This window comes from Plodia interpunctella, chromosome 6 (genome assembly GCF_027563975.2).
Source record: "Plodia interpunctella isolate USDA-ARS_2022_Savannah chromosome 6, ilPloInte3.2, whole genome shotgun sequence".
NCBI classification, from domain to species: domain Eukaryota; kingdom Metazoa; phylum Arthropoda; class Insecta; order Lepidoptera; family Pyralidae; genus Plodia; species Plodia interpunctella.
In genome coordinates, this window is record NC_071299.1 from 10,760,058 (window position 1) to 10,780,886 (window position 20,829).

The 20,829-nt window shown below is 36.8% G+C and overlaps 1 protein-coding gene across 2 annotated transcripts in view; it reads left to right on the plus strand.

Annotated features, from left to right (window-relative positions):
* LOC128670567 (Golgi-associated PDZ and coiled-coil motif-containing protein-like) overlaps window positions 1-20,829 on the plus strand; it is a 70,980-nt gene that overhangs the window by 29,348 nt on the left and 20,803 nt on the right. The window lies entirely within an intron of this gene.

A 20,829-nucleotide genomic window follows, 5' to 3' on the forward strand; every position in this document is an offset into this window, starting at 1 on the left:
CTAAATAAAATAATATTTCATTTCATAATCTGTGAATAGAATTGAGAGACGATATCACCCGTCTGTGGGATAGTATTTAACACTTTTATTAGCTAATAAAGAAGGCAATGGCCCCCTTCATTAATATTGCCAAGAATTCATTCCACATTATCACCATGACCCTCTGCCATGTGGAATGCACGATTACTTATTTTAACTTAATTGGCTAATAAAATCAATATTGTTATATATATCCAAAGACAGAAGGTTCTTTCAACAACCATCACGCATCTGCAAGTTCCAAACTCGATTTGTGAACGCGTGAGAAAGTCGCCGACTACAGATCGTAAATCTTACATTAGAAGTTCACTAAATGCCTTCCTTGATTGGGCGCTAATTACCAAAGAAGAAATGCGTTGTTACCAGCCGTTTATAGAGGGACATTGCGAGTCATGTCTGTCTGTACCACAGTCGTAAAAACGTCCCAATCGTTTTCCATCATCATCAGTGTTATGTTTGTTCCATCAGTTACATGAATTTACTTTCGCTTCGACTATTTGTCTCTAACATTAAGTACTTTCAAATGTTTGCAAGTTTCTTTTTACGAGTGTCCACTGTGATCGCTAATGTATAAATCTTCATAAAACTGAAGTACAAATGACGCAAAACAAACTTGAGAAGTAACAGACTCACTTATCATTCGCCTCGAGGGAATATTCATCAAGTAAATATAATTATCATAAAACGAATTAAAATAAATAGTAAATATTGATATAATTCCGTCTAAATTATAAATAGAGATATCTTTGTGTATAGACGCGGTGAAGATGCAGAGGGAAGTCAAATCATTGTGCTTATAGAATTAAGTATTTGTTTGATGATAATATTTCTATTCTAATATCATTTACGTGTGTAGCTAAATAGATATTTTGCTACATGTTTACTCACCACTATAAAGATTGTATGGTGGAAAAAAGTTAGGAAGAAGCACGGTTGGTTTAGGTAGCAAAATAATTGCCAACTATTGTAGAATCTGCTTGGTGGTAGCAAAAATAGACGAGAGTAAATTTGTACATAATTATGACAATGAAGAGTGTCGCATATGTCAATTTACATGGCGTAAGTGCGCACGCGCAATTAGCCAATTACAATTTTCGATTAGCGCTCGAAGCGTATCCAGACAGACCGCAGGCGTAGGACAGGTTTCGAGGGCTGGTGTTATCACAGATTTATATGAGCTAGACGCCGCATGCAGAATATATCCAGTATTTGTATAAAGTTAACGCCTTTTCTGTTTTGATTTTCATATCTTATTCATATGGAATATTGTTCCGAATCTAGGTCCTAGGCCGGCATTGTGGGGCCAGTCGGTATCCTTCCGATTCTAGGCCCTAGATTGGGGCACTGGCTGGTCAATGCATACATAAAATAACTATGAATAATTATAATATTGTATATCAAATTACAAAGTTGTGATATGTGAGCGGCGTCAATGAGGATATTTTTTTATGGTAGCTGTGACAATGACACGCTCGGTTCTGTATGTAATCCAAACAATGTCATTTGACGAACGAGCTGGTGGTGGTTAAAAAGATGCTTTGCTGTGTCTATCCAAGATTAAATCTGTGGTTCTATAGGCCGGTGTTGTGGGGAACCGATACGGGTGGCCAACTGCCGTTTAAGGGATTTGCTTTTTTCGTGGTAAATATGCTACTTTGTTCGCGTTGCTAAGGAAATCTCTGAACGAAGTAACTTTGCAAAAAGTCTGTGAAAGTTCTTTAGGTATGGTTCTATTATGTTCTACTGATATTTTGCAAAGTTCATTAATGACATCACAATCTATATTGGAAATATTTTCTTTTTTATAAATTGCAATTGTTTTATCAGTGGTTCTTTAAAATAATGTATCACATTTGAATAATGTAGCTCGTGTGATACACACATAGTTTTATTAATACCCAGCTCTATCGGTATACCAGCAAGAATCCGCTGACTGCTCGAAGTGCATTGCACGGGCACGTCTAATCCAATGACTCATAATAAAGCTGTACGTTTCAGTCGGTTATTATTAGATCGTTCTGTTTCGGAAGTTACTGTACAGTCGACGGATGAACATAAATTCATCGCAAATCAGTCTTTATTACGATGGAATTAGAGGTGCGGTAACTTGACATGGAGAAGTCTGTACCAGTAGCGTTTCATAATATATTTGTGTTATATGGTTTTTCGAGACAGACATAACTATGACCGCATATTGTCAGCGTATTGTAGGTGTGTGTTTCCGCCCTAGAATAGGACCACTTCATATCCTCCAGTGCATGCCGTAAAAGGCGAAGGGACTTAGCCTTGGCTGTTGACGGACAACAATAGCATTCCCAAGGAGAGTTGACATCAGGCAGGCGGCCGGATGTAAAATCTTCCGAATCTTCAAAATTTTAAGCTTTGTTTTTAGGCCTACCTGAGCTTCACGGCGAGACTGCCTCTAATACAAGAGTTTGCATGTTGTCCGCAGCTTACACTAGTGTACTAATTAGCTACTGTTTATGTTCCCTTACTAATGATTTAACGTCATCGGAATCACGTGGTGCTGGAAGAAAATTACTTTATATGAGTCAGATTGGTCTACATCTGTAATAGTCTCATTGATTGCAAATTTTGGGGGCAAGTTGTGTGCCCAGCCAAACTTGTAGCACACATCTCGTATCAATAATGACTCACATCTCACATGCCATTTAAACAAACCGTCATACATACCGTTTGACTTTTCGCACCACAAATTGTATTTAATCGCGTGATGTATGGGCTTGTCACAGTCATCAGGGGTTTGCATAGTGAATCACTGACTGAGATATAAATCAATTTATATTAGACGCCATGGTTAACTTCGGCCATTGTCTCCCTTGTTGCTGAATGGCGTTGCGAATATAGTTTTTCTTTTCGTGTTTGTTATAAATTACACTTGTGTTAGTGACATAATTTAACATGACCCGAACCTAGCGGTTTACATACTTGTTTGTTTTCATTTATTGTATTTGATTGCTGATGGTTGCTCCGTGCTTCGGCAGGCACGTTAAGCCGTTGGTCCCGGTTGTATTTGCAGTCGTTAAAACTCGCCAATCCGCAATGGACCCGCGTGGTGGGTAATGGTCGTCGTCGTACTCCTTATCCATCCATAAGGAAGGCCTGTGCCACAGCAGTGGCGACGTTAAATTTCTGTTGATGATGATGATTAGTTGATGAATCATAATTTAAAACATAGATTGATCTACAAACTCGAGCACCTAAACACCTGAAATGACCTGGTCCCTTCGCATGCAAGTCGAGTGCTACCACCGCTTTTCTTACAATTTCATTGATATCCTCAGATTGGTAAGATTTATAACTCACGTTCGAGAAAGTTCGCTCGGCTTTATAGGGCAATATGGCGTTCGTATTTTAATAGGAAGAAACAATGATTTACTACCTAACAGTTCATGATTTACAAGTGTAATACAATAATTTTCTGTCATAATAATTTCATCATGTGTTTTGACACATAGTCGTAACTTTATATCCTAATTGCTAATAAATTTAAATCGAAGACTATGGTTCTCGTTGTTCAGTAGCTACAAATTGGTATGTGGTTGAAATGTCAGGGTCTCTGAATCAATGGGATTTATCGCAAAGGCTTAGCCATTCATGATTCTATCTTGTTTGTTTGTGTGTAAATGATGTCACATAACATGATGTTTGAATCGTGTTACAACTTAGTTACTCTTAGTATAACTTTATACTTCTTTTGCTATATATGTGTAGAGGTATTAAAATTGTTTAAGTATTACATATTTTTTATCTGTTGAATTAATTTACATGGAATTTGTAGACACAACCATTTGTTAATTAGCTCCAACGTCCAAAATTACCAATTTCGGTGGAAAGTGTGAAAACATATTGTCGAATTAAAAAAGTAATGAACATACCAAGATTCTGACATACGAAGGATTCAAAAGAATATATGGCAGTTGCGCAATAGTTGTGCTTCCTCCAGGATTAAAACTAACACTGTCACGAAGAAACCTCATAAGACCCCATAACAAACCCCCCTCATAAGCTCATAAGTGTTTGTCTAGCTAGCGGCGGTTATCGAATATTGAAATAGTTAAGCTCAAGTCGACATATTTGCACGAGCTCGTTAATTTATCAGTTGCAGACAGCGCGGCTTGTTAGCAAACCATTCATTTCAATCACACCCACAGGGCCGGCCGAACTGCCGACGGGGCCCATATTGGCGTACGCGCGCCCCTTGGGCATATACAATTACATATTTGAAAATATTTAATTCAGTTAAATTGTGGTGTCAACTATCACATATGTTTTGTTATCAATATTTTCTTATTCATCTCCTTCAGGATGTAAAAGATGGTTATGATGAACCGCTGAGGCGCTGAGCATAAGCTACTCTCAGTCTTCACCAATCTCCTATCCAGAGTTGACGCAGTCCAGTTCTTTTTCTTCTTGTCGAGTCGTAATGGCTATAATATAATATTGAACCATTATGTGGCTACGCTTATGGCTCTATCGTTGGCCGCGTTCATCTTTTCTATCTTGCAGCAACGGCTAACGGCTTTTTTAGTATCGTCGTCCACAAATTCCAGATATAGGTGTGATTTGAGGATTGAGATCTAGCAATCATTCCAAAAATGATTAGAATTGGACAAAAAGGTCCTACACTTTTATTGCCTAGGCCAACTGGCCTAGTCGGGACCCCAACTGGGTCCCGACGTGGTTGTTCCGGCCCTGTACAGCGCCGACTTGACATGACCCCTATTGATAGGCAGGCTCACGGATTTGCGAATCGTGCGTGCGTGCCTTAAAGTCCTCAGCGAGTGAGATAATTGCAAGTGCGAACAGCTATATGTGTTGCGGGATTATTATGAAACCAGGGTTTTGTTGAAGATTCTAGAATAGTTTTTATTCTTTCAGTACATGAAATTTATATGTACAAAATTTTTCCTTTGGATAAGTCGAAAGAAACACGTTTCTTATATGTTTCTCTTCCATATTTAGTCTTTTTATATATATATTATTTAATTTTCTAATGTCTTGTTTTACTGAACTTTCTGATTCTAATGAATATGAACGTAGACCGCGTCTTTTCATAATCCGCAAGATGAAGTCGTTGTCTGTTCTCGTATCCCTGCAGCAAATCGTGTCACGAATGATTAAACCAATCCTGGCTCAGATTTATGGCGCGAACTCTGCGAAAGGTCACTATATCCCAAGGGTAAATTCCATGGTGTGGCAGCCATTTTGTATTTGTTTGCAGCATAAGCAAATCATTTTACAGGCAGCTTAGAAAATTTATGAACTGTCTATTTCTATTAATCTATCTTCTAGATTTTTTAATTTAACTCTGTTATTTCACACAGTACACATAAACCAGTTGGTAAAGTGGTCATAGCGTCTTCCCGTGCTTGGCCTTACGTTTCCCTAAATTTATTACCAGTTTGAAATAATAACTACAATCATTGATTCAACGGATCTTTTGCTATGCTCCTTAACTTTTGACCTTCCCCTGTTAGCTCGGTATTTTAGGGCAATTGTATTATCAAGTGATCAAAAACCTTATAATTATGTGGTCACTGCGGTAGCATCGTGGACCGTTAATTTTATTTTACGTGAAGTCAGAAACGCAGTTGCGATTGATTTTTATTGTAAATCCACGAATATATCATACGGATTAAGATTATCCAATCACGAAATCTTTTGTGGCTACGGTTTTATATATTTACAGTTTTAACAAGTTTGTGAAGTTTCAACTTCTGCTGGTGCTTGTGGTGTCGAGAGTTTTTACATTACATGTATTCCCCTTCTTAATTTTGTAGTGCATCTCCATTACTGAAGGTTAGCAAACGTAATTTCTGAATAAATGATTTGATTTGATTTGAAACAGATTCGCAAACTTTTGTCCATCGCCAAGCAGAAACAGTTCAACTCGGCCATAATTATATTATCTTGCTTCCATCATAAGTCGAAGCAGCTGACTGATATAATGTTATTCTTATCTAATGCGTTATTAGCTTTGTTGCAGCATCGAATTATTCCTCTTCGGAAAGTATGATGTACAAAACGGGCAAAATTTACGACTTCTAAGATTGCCTTCAGTAGTTCCGTAAGTTCACTGTGACCTATATCTTTCGATATATAGCTGGCTGTCGATAAGTCTTAATTTTATAGTTCCATAAAGCTGGAAGGTTCTGTATAGATGCACTTCGGTTTATTAGCCGACGATGGCAGAGTTTACAATGTTTCACACAATTTTGTATTACAATATCCTTGATGCGTAGGCAGCTCGCTATAATTAAAACTCTTATGATTTATTTTATACCTCCGTATTAATCAATCATACGGAATATGATGCAATTATTGTTTTGGATACTGATTCCTCTTCCGCGAAGGTTATCATATTAATTAATTTTGGTCTTTCAATATTTCGATTCCGTTCCGGTAATCACACAACAGCTTCCAATGTATCATTTCATCTAAATTGAAAAGCATTATGCGTATCTGCAAAGTTCCTCCATTTAGCTTCACTGAGATGATCAGTTAACACGACTCGCGTTTTATATGGTAATGTGACAGCAGCCTGTCCGCACTCTGTGGGAATAGCCCATGAACTATGCTCAGCATTTAGTGTTCACGGCAGGAATCTACCTGTAAAACGTTGTGTTTGTTATGGCGATAACATATAAACGCGAATTTTATTGTGCATATAGTATTGTTCGATTCTATTGTAATCTACATGTTTTACTTCATACTAATTTTATAAATACGAAAGTATGTCTGTCACTCTTTCACCGCTAAGCCGCTGAACCGATTTTGATGAAATTTGAAGTAATAATAGACCAGAGACAAGAGTTCAAATATACTTTTGTTTCAAATGTCTAATCCAAAGACCAGAAATGGTGGTAAAAAGACAAACGTACCCAATATATTCAGCTGCGGGCGAAGTTGCGAGAGACAGCTAGTTTCAACTATACATATTATATAGGTCATGCATGATAGATCTTTCTATAAGAATATGTATAATTTATTATATTACATTATATAACACATGCTATGCCCACCTTCTGTTATCCTCTCTCACTACCCAAAGGTTGGTTGGAAGAGATTGCTTAGCAATAACCCCGCCATTGGTCCATATGTAAATGTCTGTTGTATTATTTTTATTGATACTGTTTTTATGAGCAATAAAGATATTTTGTATTGTATTGTGTTGTATATTTATTATTTAAAGCTCTCCGAGAGCCCAACCCTCAATCTGTTTATTTATGACTTATTTGTCTCACTATTTTATGAATACATACGAGTACATAATACACAAGCGCTACTAAAACGCAGTGGATTATATACTCTTTGAGCACCACTGTAAGCACACAGTACATAGGCTGTCTTTATATGAGTAGTCGGCCCTACATGCGCGATTGCAATCATAATTATCTTTTCGAATTAATATTTATACAACATTTAATAGACATGTAAATGTTTCCGAGAATAATCGTTTTTATCCTTTTACAACATGATTGCTGCTATTTTCCTTAATTGAAAATCAACGAATCCATATAAAGCGTCCTCGTTGACGAGTTTTTCTTAATCTCGTAACTTTAAACATGTATAGGTGTTAAAACCGGTCGTGTTCGTGTTTAAATAATTCATCGAATATTTGATTTATCGCGTCGTAATTTCTTAAATTATCTGTAACGTAGACATCTGAATAATACATACCATAGAAATGGCATTAACCATTTTCGTTCTCTTACCTGTAGCGTCTTTGACACTTCTGACTCCGTACTCTGAGCTCTGTGGGTTTATATTTAAATTCATCGAATATTTGATTTATCACTTCGTAGTCTCCCAAACTGTCTGCATAATATAACACAATCACCTACGATGTGCTTAAACGAGCTATTGGCAACTAATGTTGATTACGCTAAATTGTGTCTCGATGTGTATTTTTAACAGTTGTTTTGTTCTGTACATATTATTAAAAGAAGTCTGTCTGTCCGTATGAAAACTATTGGCCGAATTTTTGTACGGTTTTCACCAATAGATAGCGTGATTCCTGAGCAGGGTTTGGGTGTATGATTTATTATGATTGTACCCGAGCGAAGCCGGGACGGGCCGCCAGTAAAATATATTATTGAAAATAATATATACAGCTAAAATATAGTATATATAGTCCCATTGATTTGACATAATAATGCGTCAGGAAATTTTGTAAGCCAATGCTTACTGAAAAAAAAAATCCTTAAATTCAATTAAATTATATTATTATATTTATTTCTTTATTCGTATATTTTTCTTTAAGCTGATGCTATGTCTAATATTGCATTAGAACTTCTAGTGATTTATTGACTGTTACGTAATACTTTGGCGAACTTTCGACTTTCTTATTAGTAAAGTGTTAAATAGATAATTCTGTACTTAACCGTGCCTACTATAATGAGCCGCCTAACTCTTTTATCAGTTTCAGTTGATTGCCTGTTTTGCACCATAACTTACCGTGGAGTCAGTATCGCGCTTCCAAGGGATAAAAATCCTTGACAGCTGAGAGGCAACAACAACAACAGCGCTCCCAAGGAGAGTTAAAATATTTGTGATCCCAATCAAAATGAGAAGTACGGCACATCAACAGTAACTGGGTGGTTACCATGAAACGTAATACACGTAACACGACATTGAGTCGACAAGTTCTCTCTTTATTTTATTTACACAATTCGCACACTATATGGGAATAAAAGACATATGCATGTGGGCATATGTGGACATTAGTAACGTGCTCCCTTCGGCCACATTGGAAAATATCATTTGGAAACTGGTTTCCACCAGATAAATTTTTGCTACGTGTTTGTGTGTTTCGTGGTAGGCCTTCTGTGTTGATCTGTAACGTCAACAAATGCTGTATTTCCTCATCTTATTAACGCCACGCCAGTAATGAGATTTTGCCAATCGTTTCGTTTTTATCGCTCAGGTTTTCGTTTCTAATCCGCTCAGAATCTTGAATGTTAAGTTAATTATTTTTCATGGGTACTTATAGTGAAATTGAGAGAAAGTTTAGTGCCACTAGTAAAATTAGGAATCTATTAACGGCCTGCATTAAAATTTTCTTATTCGAAATCCCTTTGTTGAGAATTAAATTTTTGATTGTAAGAATTTAAAAAGTCAACTCCTTATTTAAATTTTAGATTCGACTCGGGCTGAAAATCCTACGAGTATGATAGACTTCTTCCATCGTGATTTTTTTGTGCTAACCTATGATAAAAAATCTTATCCTACGAACAATAATTACAGTTTGTAATTACGTAAAACTTATTCATGGAATACCTTTAGCTGTTAATAAACTGTTGTACCGAGTGAAATTTTGCAGCATTGTGAATTAGAATGCAATTACAATGCAGACACATAAAACCGTAATGACTTCGCGCGGGCGGGATATTCTCTGACCCGACATGGACACTGGACGGTGTATGATCCAGGATAACACACCATTACTGCTCGATATGATTGGGATGAGTACCGCGGAGATAGAGATAATAATCAATGTAAATTGTATGGCTTCTTTATTGGTACTAAAATGTAAAACTATGTACAAGTGAGCGAGGCTGATTGCCGCTCTGTAATACATGTAATAATGTACATTTGGGTCATTTGCTGCTATTGATAATGTACGTTACTCGTACAGACAGTCCAGTTGATATCATCCAGTTAACATAGTTTAAAAAATATTTTGTCAACAGGACACATGACTTCAACAATGTTTTGTTGGCGAAACATAAGTAAATAATTGAATCGCCAACTGAATATTGCATACGAAATCGCTTGAAAATTATACTATTAAGTTTTCAACGTTACTATTAAATTTCCAACGTGTCCTGAATCATACAATTTTTCTACTCTTATTTGCCTGTTTTCTTTATTTGGGGTGGCGGCAGGACATGACCCGTCTTCCTTTACGAAACCATATCAATATGTTTTTAAAGCGTAAGCTTTTAAAAAATTTGGTATGTTAAAAAAATTATGTTGTCTGTACGGACTATAGACAAAGTGTCCACTGTCCAGATTCTGAATAACCCACTTGCCCATCCCTTGCTAGAATGCCCATTACTTCCACGATTGCCTTCCAGGCGAAATGCTTGTTTGATTAGCGTGCAGCATCTTTTCTCAGAGATTTAGATGGCTATCTACATAACTGCATCCTCCTATCAATCTACAACGGCTTTCTTTGTCACCACATTATAATTCCAGACCAAACACTGATTTGCCACCTAAAAAGCGATGGAATTTAAAACAGAGAAGGAACCGATAAAGCTGAAATATTTGCAGATTTTTCCGTGTTATTCATAACATCACAGAGTAGACTCCGTACCACGAAAGTCGACGCGAAAGTGGACGCAGCGCTACAGTCGCTGACAACAACAACATGTACGATCTACTATTGATCATATTGCCGCAGGACTCCTTTTGAATAACATAGTAGTAGCTTCAAGAAAAATAATAATGATTGGATTAGCTAGATTGGAGAAATAAAGTAACTTTTTTAGTTTGGATCAATTTTCCTGACTACCAATCCACAATAAAACTTTCTCTATTACATTTGAATTATTAAACAAACGTAAGCCAATTTATGCCCCTGCTAAAATGTCCAGTATTCAAATACATGTAGATGTCGTGCCACGGAGGTCATAAATTCGTTGTTGAGTTACTGCACCAAGGCACTGCGTATTAAACGTCATCACATTTGCATTTTTATCAATACGTGTACACTATAATATAATTAGTGGTATCCCATTAATCACGTCAAATAATTTATCATGTGAATCACAAGGGAATTGCCAAAACCTATTACGATTTTTGATGTAATTCTAGTTTTCGCAAGTCGTGTGGGATTAGCGTTCTGTACGTGACCGTTGAATGGGTCTGATCTGACATGTGCTCTCTCTGTTTTGTTCCCTCTTATCTCGAAAACGACACGTCACGGTGCTATTGTGCGTCCCCCATTCGGGTCGATATTCGATACGCGAGCACACTTTTCTGTGTTTCGAGGTTTAGTGGGTGGCAAGGTCTGTGAAATGGCGTCAGGACGGCGGGTCCTGCGGTCCACTTTGCGGTGCAGCAGAGCGTGCAAACCTCGCCGGGGCGTCGTAACCACAACCACAGTCAGACCTGTTTTTAAGACCCCCATTGGACATTGCTCTCACGCCGGCGATCCGCGCGGAATGACTAACGAGGAACAAGTTCAAAGGAAATGCACAAATGATTTCTTAATTTAAATGTTATAGATGTCGTCCGCAAAGAGTCGTTACGCGAAATGTCACGAACTCTCGGTACTGGTTATATGTCCGGACGACTAATGTGGCATAGACAGGACGCTTAAGCGTGCGAGCTTCGATTTGTAACTGTCAAAAATCTCTGTTGTTTATTAGTACCTATCTTACTACGGTGCCTTTTTTAGAAACGTTGAAGAGTTTGAACAGTTTGAACGAGTCTTCAACGAAATTGTTTTTTTATGTGTTTAAAAAAAAAGTAAGTATTAATTTGCAAAAACAATAAATATATTATGTACAATTTTGCAAATTATAAATCATTGAAATTGTAACGCTGTTCGGATGTGTCCGTCCATTCCGTCGCCGATGATTCATGCACTCACCCCAATCTCGATGCCAATTTTACTGCTCAGTAGAACGCATAAAGCACCGTATTTAATACCTTGCATTATTTTTATTTTATTGTCTGTAAATGTTTGCTGTCCTATCACATTTATTGCTTCGATTTGATGGCTCGTTGGGAGTGTCGCTGGAGACTGGATTATTGCAAATGGTATTTGTCTGTGGAATAATGCGAAATATATATTCCTTACTTATTACTCGGATCCAAGGAACTTTATACTTCAACGAAATTGTTATCCGATGTATACTATATAGTAAATGATGTATGTAGCTTAAACACACCAGAATCAAACCAAATCGAAAGATCCAGAAAGGGACACTTTTGAATTTCGTCTCAAATGACTTGATTTGACGACGAAATGACTTTATTTGGTCGCGATATAATTAGCATGTTGCTTAAAAGATAGATATTCGGAAGTTTGTTGTATTTTACTGGCAGCCGATTCTCACGAAATCAAAGTTTTAACTTTGATTTCGTCTTTGATTTGATTTCATCGATATTCTCCGACATTTTTGGTTAATTACATTTCTGCTTTCTTGTTTAATCGAACACATCGATTGATTGTTTCTGCATAGTCGTAAACCCATTTATGTTTATCTTCTAATATTTGATCGCGAGAACTATCCTACGATTTTTCTATTTTAGTCTAGTGGTAGCCATTTTAATCCATCATGATTTTTTGTGTTCTCAGTTGTTGTTGTTGTTTTTGTATGTTTTCATTTTGATATTGCACTTAAGAAACCATTTCTGTATACGATTGCAGTGTCTCATTACATGCACTTTTAATTGCTTTCTAGAAATCCGGAAAAGCGATGCTGTCAAATAAATAAAAGAGTTATCAACTACCGGGTGAATTTTACGATGCCATAAAGGGATTTCACTTTCGACATCAAATTCGACGACTACCTGCTTCTAGAAATTCATAAATCAATCAGGTCCATTCCGTCTCAATTAATGAAGCCACTATCAATCAATACTAAGCGGTATAAATGCCATTGATTACATTGGTATTGAATGGAATGGTGTTTGCGTTTGATAACTTATGATTTTTGGGTTCAAAATGAATGGGTTCAAAATGTCGCAAATTTGACTACTACATAGCAAAATCTAAACTTGTAAAGTATTTCCCGTGGACCTAGAACAATGAAATTTGACAAAAAGGTAGACCTAACAATGCAGATTGAGGAATAAATCCGAAAGTTAGTCATTTATAGTGGGATCAAAAAACCTACTTATTACTACGTACTTGGTTTTGCTAGTCAAAAATTCTTAAATATCATTTGAAGTTTCGCAACGTGAGTGAGCCTTCTGACCCAGCGGTTAAGAGCAAGGAATCGCCTATGTTTGTTGGCGTTGACCGAAAAAAATATTTTATTCTTTAGGTCCATTTCGCACTTGACCGTTTTATTTATAGCTAAGTAAGCAAACAAGCATGTACGATTGCATGTACGGTGCTAATCCAACGCCGCCGCCACCAGCAACCCAATAACACTCACTGATGCGACTATTTCAGAAGCGTAGACTTTTCACTCCTTCCTTTAGTGATGGTTAATCACCTGAGTTAAAACCTACCCCACTATCTAACCTATTTAGTTCATGTATTATGTAGGAAGGCAAAATTTACATATACAAAATTTGGACCTTCTCAAATTAATTTCAAACTCGCTGTTATTACCGTTGCATTTGTGTAATACTTGACATGCAGTTGAGTACCTATAGTTGTTGTTTAGATAAACAGTCTTGCATGTATATTGCTTATTCTGCTTGCAATGTTATTTGCTTAAACTCCTAATATGACGTAACCGTTCGTTTTAGAGCGTAGGTCGCGTCGGGCCTCGTCATGTCTACACATCCGTTACAACGCACTGGTAGATAACAGTTTACATTGGGTATATGATTAGGCTCATTATTTCAGCCATTTGTAGCTTTCAAAAGGGATGTTTCGGCTTAATTTGAATTTGCAGTCATTGAAATTTCAGCATTAATGCTCCGTGTTGTACTTCAACACGAATATTTATATAATCTTCAATACATCTACTAACTAAATAATGTTATGTGTTAGAAAACCTGAAAGAAGAGCAAATTTTCTTTGACAAGTAGTTTAATTTTTATGACTATATGTCTTATCATAGTCATATTTTGGTTTCTTTGGACCACTAAGAATGTCGAAGGATGATGTCCATGTGAAATGGAGAAGAAGAAGATAGGAAAGCGGACCCTGCGCTCCAACTTCGACCCTTAATGGCTAAAGAAGAAATCATGAAAACGATCAGATGAGGGAGATCGAGTCTTATGTTGTTGATTTATTAGCCAACTCTACCAATGTAAACAAGTTGCATATATTTATTTGCGTACCCATATTTATATAGAAAAATATTCATTACCAATCAGAGCAGTATTGTCTTTAATTGTTTCATTCAGCGTTTCGTTGATTGACGATACATAATTGTTTCCGATTGTAAGATGGGTTATGGCGTAATATGAATTTGGCCAACTTTCAGCTTTGTTTCCGCCTTCGCCTATAGAAGTTTGAACAATACAGTTAATTTGGACAATCGTTGTTTGTTGATATTGTTGCAAAATGCTTTCAAAGCTGATCAAAGAGACAGGTATACCAGAATGAACCAAAACCACAGACATATCAAAGTTAATCTAATCAACTTGTTGAGACACTATATCATGATCTGCTTTATTTGTATGACGGATTACAATTCAAAATATATTTATTGTAATGACTTTATATATATATATATTTTATATGAGAGAGACAGTGGGCACTATAAAGTGAAAAACAACTTACATGCCCTAGATCCTACAGGAATAGCATTAGATATAATTGATACAGATGAGGAAAAAACGAACAATCTAAGGCTAATTACGCGCGCTCCACTTTCGAGTGCAGTAATGCACCGGCTGAAAGAGACGATGTACATTCACATTCAGCAAAGCTATCATGTATGCTGGGTGCAGCGCGCCTGCGTGTGATGTTACTGTCGTGAATGCATAGCTCGCATTGCACCCAGGGCTGCCACACTGAGAAACACTGATAGAAATAATTTGAAAAGAAAAAATATTGACTGGAACAGGAAAGAGTACAGTATCGCTTATTTAAAAAAATGGCGCGATGGGATAGTTATTTTGTTTTAAAGCTCTTCTTATTATGCTCACGAAGGGAATTAGGTATGCATGGCTTAATGTCTTTTTCGATCCAGACATACTCCAATATTAAAATAGATAATAATGACGATACATCCTTTTGTAATATCTGAAAGGACAGACCCACATTGCGCCTGACACTTTTCCATGGTTCCTTTCCTGTCAAACATTTCTGAGCGGAAGAATCTTGTACATCCAACGACTGTAACGCCCAGACTGGGAATCCTAATTCCAGCAGCTGGCAACCCTATTGACACCTGGTCGCGACGCGTCGTCTGCATCAATTTCACCGGGCTTTCTCGGAACTGGAACCCTGAATGACGCTACAGAGCTATGCGTTCCTATAAATGATCAGTGTACAATTACCTATATACGTATAGTATATACCTCTAGTGTTTATTGCAGCGGATTTAGTATATGTCGTCTCGCGTCAGCGGCCTTTAGTATATGTCGTCGTATGTAAGCTACATTGCAATGTATTTGTGTTCATTTATATTTTTGTAAACGCAGATTTTATCTACATTATGGAATTTGATAAAATTGTCTATTTAATTCTGCATTTTGACATTGCTCTTCAATTTTGTGGTCAGATATTTATTATGATATTGTAAGCGCAAACGTGCCAGTGATCACGTTTTATATCAAAAGTTTTAAACACTTTAAAATCAGCGCATTTTGCCCTTCGGCGCAGCGTTTGTGTGTTTCACTTGGTATAAGTGCGTTTGGCCGCACGGTTAACTCAGACGCACAGTGCGACACGGGTCATATAAACGTCATTTTTTACGCGTATTGGCGCGTTTTAGTCGGCAATAAACAAGAGAACGCAAACATGCGCCCGAGTGGCTTTCTGTCAACAGTGCAGTCCTTGGCCTGCTTCGCTGTGTCGCATCGCAATGCACACGAAAAGCTTATTTTTGCAATTTTCTATTTTTTCAATTTGTGAGTCGAAATGGGATTTAAATCTTATTTTTACTTGACTCTTGACTGACGCCCTCCGCTGTGATTGATAAATGATCGAAAGTCCTACTCATGTCACATCATTTTGTCATTTATTCTGACACATTCATAGGCAGCCATTTGCTTCCGGTGAAGGAAAACGTCGGTTGTCGTAAAAGTCATGTCGTACGCGTGATAGTGTCAACGTCACCTGCCTTGTCGTCGACCTCATTAGAAATGTAATACTTCATACATCCGATTTATTGTTTCTTTGATTGCCAGGTCATGGTTTATCTCAACTCCTATCATTCAATGTAGAATCGTGTCACAGAATCAATATACAGAGTCATAATTTCTGTTTCTGTCAATGTGTGTAATTGACTTATTAGTTAAACATACCAGTTTGAATTGTGACATTAGTTTCCTAGTATATAAAATTGTTATAATTGTAAATTACTTCATTTAATTACTACATTACAGATTAATACACATAATGTAACAATGATTTCACTGTAGCAGTTAAAACAATACTTCATATAACTATATACAATAGTTACAAAATGTAAAAGCGCAGGGAACACTGCATTGTTTTAGAGGTAGGTTACAATTTAGTTAAGAGTTTAGTTTATAATGTCTGGATAACCTCCAAGGCGACGCCAGCAGCTGGCCGTGTCACTTTTGTGAAATACAGTCCATTTGTTCTCGTGTCACGCGAGTGTTGTCGTTCTTCTTCAGTTGAGTCTTATAGTGGTTTAGATTTACTTTCTTTAAATTGCTCAATGCCATTCTTAAAATTAAAAACTTTTTGGTTTTTATGTTTTCGTGAGATTTTCAAAAGATTTATTTTTTACGCAGAAACCAACGGACTACGCAATGTCATATCCGAAAATTAAACCGGAATATGGGAGGATGAGAGAGAGATAGTATTATAAGCTACAGTGTAAAATCGATTTACGAAAAATAAGGACAAGATTCTAAATTAACCTTCTAGTGACCTACATATGAGATACTGTCACATACCCATAAATCACTTGTCAACACATTCATTCACAATCATCACTATAAAGTCCACAATACATCAACTCCAAATCACAACATATTAGCCTCTATCACCACAGCCTAATGGTTCATGGAGTGTAACTTTACACGGTGACTATTGTGCTTAGTGATGTTGAAAGCAGGGTTGTTATGGATATGAAATTTCGGATACGGATAGGATACAGGAATAATTATAATGAAGTCTTACATTCTATGAGTAATTATTATAGCTATTTTGAGTGTTATCTAAAATATTCCAAAAATAGATTCTGGAAACGCTGCATTATCGTTCTCATTCGAAATTATCTGATAAATTTTTATATCGGATATTCGATAATTTTGGATACCTTTACGTAGCTCCTTAACATAATTCGAAAGAGATTATCCCTGAGGTTATCAGCCGAGAACAAATTGGAAAGGTATGGCGTTCGCCGGCGATAGTGTAAATGGGCTGTCCGACTCTGGCTGCGGTATCTCCTCCGGCTAAGCCCTTGCGGCAAATTAATGATAGTGTAGAAAGTAACGTCTACAATTTCTAGATAATTTTAACGTTTTAACACTCCATTACCCGTGCGCAAAAGCTTTTTATGTAATTGATATTTTTTCGTTGTCATATTGCAGTTCTAAATATTTTAACCTACTGTAAAAAATGACAATTTAATTATTATGTAGTTCATAGTCCAATTTCTTTTAAAAGTGATATTCTAAAAATTGGTTTGGGAATTTCTTGCAAGTTGCTGAAACATTTTGATATGTTATAAATACGTGTTCTATAGCAAATCGAGCAGACCCAAGTGCTGGCTTGGGATCGTCAAGGATGATATGCGAGCCAATGGTCTGACAACCACAGATGTCCTAAGATCAGGCCAAGTGGATGAAAAAAGTATAAAGTTTGAACCTGGGCTGATCCGGGAAAACTCAGATGAGAAAGAAAGAGATCTGTTCTATCCCAGATCGGACAATTCTTTAAAATATGTGACTAATCTATAGTCCATTTCAATTTTCCACAAGCACCCCGCCGCTCATCTCGTGATAACATCAGTTTCCTGGGTGGCGCTGCATCGCCTCCCAGCTCTCACCATTGTCTGGGTTCATCAGGTCATGCATCCATTCACATCACACTGACCGTCCGAACGATAGCCATCGACTCCGAAATAAATTTTATGGTAATGCATCTATTGCACCACGGGCTGTAGATTAGACACAGATGTAGTGTCCAAGCTTTATTCAGTCATGTTTTTGCGTACATTTTACTTACATTCTTGATGATATGTTCAGCAACAGACATCAGACTATAGAAACAAGACGCTAATTGTCTACAAATCAACTTGAGGCAAAAATAATTTTTTGGTATGTCTGTTTGTAATTTAACAGATATGTAGCATCTGTCAATAGAATTTTTTATGTTCGTAGGCCAACAAAATCGGTTAAGTTGTTTTTGAAATATTTACAATTTTGTAAAAAAAATATTGTGTTCGCGAGGTCTTAAGTTCGCGGCGAACAACTAGTATGATTAATAATGCGAACAATGTTGTCTAATCAACAGAAGAACTGAACGATGTATATTATAATTAATTTATTTGCAAACATGTACAGCGTAAAGATAACAAAATAAGTTTAGTCGTAGCAATGTTTAATACTCTCGGTATAATAGTAAACAATCACATTTTATCTTGCAGTCGCATACGCAATTGCAAGTACCAAAGTACGATGTAGGTGAACTTAAACATTTCTTTTTTAATCCTAAGTGATTCCACGCGATGTTCTAGTCCTGTTCTCTATAAAATACTCAACGGTCCACATTAAGTACTAAGTCTGTATTGTTTTAGGTGCGATGAACATAAACAGAAACAGGACGCATACTCAGAACTGCAGACAATATAATTTAAATATTTGCCGGCGATGGAAATACAAACATAATGTTTGGTGTGCCCTTGCAGGGCGTCACTTGTACTTACCTTCTATATATGTAACAACTATAAGCTTGTGATTTACAATAAATAAATCTGAATCTAGAATCCAGGACTTTCAAATAGCATACGGGCGTGGTGACTACTACGCTACGGTTATCAAAACTTAACAAAGCTTGGTCTCTGCGGTGCATCCTCCGCTGCACTAGCATGCGTAATATATTTTCTAATACGAGTGCAGTTGCACAAGCGTCAAGTGTCATCAGCGTGGGTGCGCACAGATCTGTATCGATCATGTAAGATTGCATTGCAGACCGGATAACATCTTCCTGCTCTCATCCAAATATCAAAGTCATTTATGTACATGTATGTACCTTTGGGAATAAATTGTCTGAATTAATGAAAACTTCATCAAAATCCGTTGAGTAGTTTAAAAGAAAAATCTTAGAAACAGACAGACGCGGAAGGCGACATTGTTTTAACACAAGGCAATAAGCAAAATTATATCTAGACACAAAAAGGAACATGAATGTTTATGAAAACTAATTTTCTGTCTAGATATATGCATAATAATAAATAATGCAAATTCATGACACACGTGCGTGAGGTGCTTTTAGAAGATACTTGTCAGTAGTAGGGTCGGCAGAAAGATGGCTAATGATAAAATGTATCTGTTCAATAGACTTGACGCTGTATGTGAACTTAAAAAGTAACATATTATCAAGAATATTTATTGTACTTAAGGCTAGGTAGGTATAGTGACATCGTATCTCTCTGAACCTGTAAGTCACTTGGAAGTATTGTTGTTTTGTAACGTCTGAAACTCTCAATACAGTTGCCAATATTGTTAGTACCGAAGCAAAAGCTGAGTCTCCATAAAACCTTTGTAGTTCGTGTTTGGTGACCAAAGCTGGGTAAATTCTGTTGTGTCTGCGCCAAAGAAAAAAAGTTTCAATGTTATATCGTAAATTTTTATATTTATTGAAGATGTTCATTAACAACCTTGGGCCTAGCTCCTTTTCATTCACATGCGCGACATTCCGTCTCATCACGAGGCGTTGACAAATGTCTTTTCACTCATTGCCAGTCCCCATGCTAATCGCCCTAACTGCACCGGAACATAAAAGGATGGCGTGAGGTTAATTGCTTTTCTAACTGTAGTAACCGCTCAATGTGTGCCACTGGTGCTTTTGGAAAAGGCAAGGGCTAATCCGGAATAAATTATTATAATAAGACATACGTTATTTTTAGGGCAGTAGAAGTTGGCGTTGTGAGTATTGTGATATTTTGTAAAACATCATGAGAAATACGTGTTTTGTGGAAATCCTGCAGTATTCTATTATTACATATTTATATGTAATGATATTCCATTCGGAAATTGAAATTGTGTATTATGGTGTCTTCTACGTCTGCCACCTGGTTTATGGATCATTCAGAATTCAGAATTTCCATTTTCCTTCTATCATCCTCATGTGAAATCATACAAGCTTTAGAATCGATCTAAACAAAACAAACTAAACGTGGGCCGCGGTTTGAATTTGAAACAATGCGCTGTTGTGTCAGCGTGGACAAGTTTCAATATTGTACAAAACGTTTAATTTATGCGCATTTTGTTCACCACGCTAGACCATAGAGTAACATGGTGGCGCTCCATGCTTCCTCGACGGATGGCGTTACAGGATACTTGACCTTACAACCAAAGTTGTAAACATTTCGAATAGATATTTTCTTGTTTAGTCAACAGCTGCGACGCCCTATATCAAATGCTCAACGTCGTCGCATCAAAAGCAGTGAGCTCCGTAGTCTCCATGTTCTGCTGCTGCAACACTTGCGAATGTCAGTGTAAATATTGTCTTTAGTTTGTTTTTTCTTAACAATTTTAAGGTAAGGATGATAAGACAAGGTTAAGAAAAGCTTTATACCCAATATTAGAATATACCCAATGTAAGCATACTCAAAATTTGCATATACCCAAATTAATAGCGAAATTTGGATGTGGAAATGATTCTAACTTCCTTTACAATTAGGTTCACACATGAGTCAGGTCTTGTTTATGACGGTAATGCTGTCATGCGTGATTTTTGAGGAAGCAACATCTCGCTTC